Source organism: Erithacus rubecula, assembly GCF_903797595.1.
Source record: "Erithacus rubecula genome assembly, contig: scaffold_324_arrow_ctg1, whole genome shotgun sequence".
In the NCBI taxonomy this organism is placed as follows: Eukaryota; Metazoa; Chordata; class Aves; order Passeriformes; family Muscicapidae; genus Erithacus; species Erithacus rubecula.
The window spans coordinates 34,101-37,217 of record NW_027636006.1 but is presented as its reverse complement, the minus strand read 5'-3'; the positions used below and the strand labels follow the sequence as shown (position 1 = coordinate 37,217).

Below are 3,117 nucleotides of genomic sequence, written 5' to 3'. Positions count from 1 at the left end.
TGGAGAAAGTATAGCCCTCAAAAGACCCAAGTGCTGCTGCTCTCTGGCAGTGCTGCTGTGCAGGGACTCTTTTTCTCTTGACCTCTGCACACAGACCCTGCCCCTGCAGCTGAAGGAGAGGTAAGAGAGAGAAGATTTTTGACAAATACATCTCTGCAATTATTTAAGTACTCACAGAGCATAATTCCTAATTTACACAATCTGTGAGTAAAGAGGTAGACCATGAATTCAGTATGTGAAGATGACTCCATTTTCAGTGTGAAAATGATTACAAGGAAAAAGTAGAAAACCCTGTTGTCCCCCTCCCCCCGCCCCACCCCCACCTTCATAGCACTATTAAAGGCTTTAGAAGGCAGGCTTGGCATGTAATGTGTTACATTAAATGCTCTGAAGAGAAAAATACAAAGTTTTTAACTTCTGAAAAGCATCCAGTCGTCTCTTTCCTCAGGGTATCCTTGAGCTCCTGGTACCTTAGGCTGTAGATGAGGGGGTTCAGGGCTGGAGGCATCACTGAGTACAGAACTGACAGTGCCAGATCCAGGGATTGGGGAGCAGATGGAGGAGGGCTTCAGATAGGCAAATATATGGGTACTGATAAACAGGGACACCACAGCCAGGTGAGGGAGGCAGGTGGAAAAGGCTTTGTGCTGTCCCTGCTCAGAGGGGATCCTCAGCACTGCCCTGAAGATCTGCACATAGGAGAAAACAATGAACACAAAACAACCAAGTTCTAAACAGGCACAAACAGCAATGAGCCCAAATTCCCTGAGGTGGTATTTGGAATAGGAAAGCTTGAGGATCTGTGGGATTTCACAGAAGAAGTGGCCCAGGGCATTGCCATGGCACAAGGGCAGGGAAAATGTATTGGCCGTGTGCAGCAGAGCATGGAGAGAGCCACTGCCCCAGGCAGCTGCTGCCATGTGGGCACAAGCTCTGCTGCCCAGGAGGGTCCCATAGTGCAGGGGTTTGCAGATGGACACGTAGCGGTCGTAGCTCATGATGGTCAGGAGGGAAAGCTCTGCTGAAATGAAAAACACAAAGAAAAAGACCTGTGCAGCACATCCAGAGTAGGAGATGTTCCTGGTGTCCCAGAGGGAATTGTGCATGGCTTTGGGCACAGTAGTGCAGATGCAGCCCAGGTCAGTGAGGGCCAGGTTGAGCAGGAAGAAGAACATGGGGGTGTGCAGGTGGTGGCCGCAGGCTACGACGCTGATGATGAGGCCGTTGGCCAGGAGGGCAGCCAGGGAGATGCCCAGGAAGAGGCAGAAGTGCAGGAGCTGCAGCTGCCGCATGTCTGCTAATGACAGCAGGAGGAAGTGGCTGATGGAGCTGCTGTTGGACATTTGCTGTTTCTTGGCACGGGGAATCTGTAAAAATGTTAATCATGGAATAGTTTAGTTTGGAGAGAACTTTAAATAACCCAGCCCAGCTTGGTAGCACTTTCCCCCCACTGCCTGCCCAGGTCTCTGCTGCCTGGATCTGTCCCTGCCAGCAGCTGGTTCCCCGTGCTCAGGGCTGGGCCCTGCCAGTGCTGCCAGAGCCCAGCTCAGCCCTGGAGGCTCAGCTCTGCCCTGCAGACACCTCCCAGCACAGGGCACTGCCCAGGGCCAGCTCTGCCTCTGCAGGTTCTGATGGCAATATCACATCAACCCTGAGGAGGCTGGAAAAGCGACAGTGATGCTGCCTGTACGGGACTTTGTCCTGTTTTCTCCCTTCACCTTGTTTATTAAGATGTAGAGATTTTTTTTGTTGTTTTTTTAATTTTTCTCAACCTGAACTGAGAGATGAATATCAGTGTTCTATTTCCCATCCAGGCAACGCAGTGGAGTAGATATAATAACAGCTCCTGCCTTGCTGTGCTCCCTTTATCATCTAATTCAAAATATTCTGGAGTTAAATGTCATGCTAGAGGCATGACACATGAGTCCTGAACAATGCAGCATCCTCACCACACAAGGAGAATGCTTCCAAGCCTTACCAACTATCTCCTTCCACCTAGACCTTGTTCCCCAGTGCTGTGGGCAGCTCCCAGGGCTGGCTGAGAGCTGTCCCTGGCTGACAGCAGAGTCCCTGCCCCAGCACAGTGCCCTGGGCTGCAGGACCCTGCTCTGCAGGACAGCCCAGGGCACCCCTGGCTGCTCTAGACAAGAGAGAATCAGAGAATGCACTCACAGAGTCTGTAGGCATTGGGATGTTCCGGCTTTAGGAGATCACTGCAGGAGCTGCTGCTGCCTTGTCCTGCAGCCAGAGGCTTCCTGTGTCAAGGGCTGGGAATGTTTCTGCCCCAGTCACTTGTGAGCAACTTCTCAGCCCTGACTGATTGAAGCTCTCTGTGCCTCTGTGCTGTTCCTGGGATGGCTGCAGGCAGTGCCGCAGCCCTGCTGGGCTGGGAGAAGGTTTGCTATTCAAGATAAATGTGCTTTTGAAGCTCTTATTGGTTTCCAAGGGCTCCTTCTTTTCCAGGAGCCTGGCCCAGCGTAGCAGCTGAGACACAGCACAATGACTTCAATGACCCTCTCAGGGCTTTGGTGCTGTTTACATCAGACTCGGTCCCTGACAGAGTGTTCAAAAAACTTCTCAAGAACTCAAAGTGAGATTTAAACTCCAAAGTTTCTTGAAGTTGTAATGGGTCCAACTGAGGGATATGATTGAGAAAATGTCCCCAGGTTCCAGTTAGAGCAGAACACTGGAGGCAGTGACAACAGGTGGGAAGCCACCAAAATAAAAGCCGCTCCTGTTTCTGGCAGCCAAAGTGCCGAACGTGATACTGATAATAACATGTCTGACCCTCTTAAGGAAACTTCTAAGATGTATGCCTCAGAAAAGAAAAAGCAACAGGCTTAGAAGGGCCCTACCTCTAGCCAGGGTGAGGCAAGGGAGAACCGTGTTTTTTGGACCGTGTGAATTCGATGGCCTGGCACTTCAAAACCACGAAAATATAAGGCTTTAGTGGACACAGGTGCACAGTGTACGATACTTCCATCAAGACACGTAAGAGCAAAATCTGTTTCAATTGCTGGTGTGACAGGTAGATCGCAGAACTTCACCCTGGTGAAAGCAAAAGTGAGTTTAACTGGAAAGGACTAGAAAAAAAAATTTATTGCGACTGGTCCAGAG

General features: G+C 50.4%; 1 pseudogene across 1 annotated transcript; it reads right to left on the bottom strand.

Moving 5' to 3' along the window:
- Window positions 1-373: 373 nt before the first annotated feature.
- LOC306815994 (olfactory receptor 14A16-like) lies at window positions 374-1,343 on the bottom strand (annotated as a pseudogene). Its single transcript has one exon. The product of its transcript is annotated as an olfactory receptor 14A16-like (transcript).
- Window positions 1,344-3,117: the final 1,774 nt, after the last annotated feature.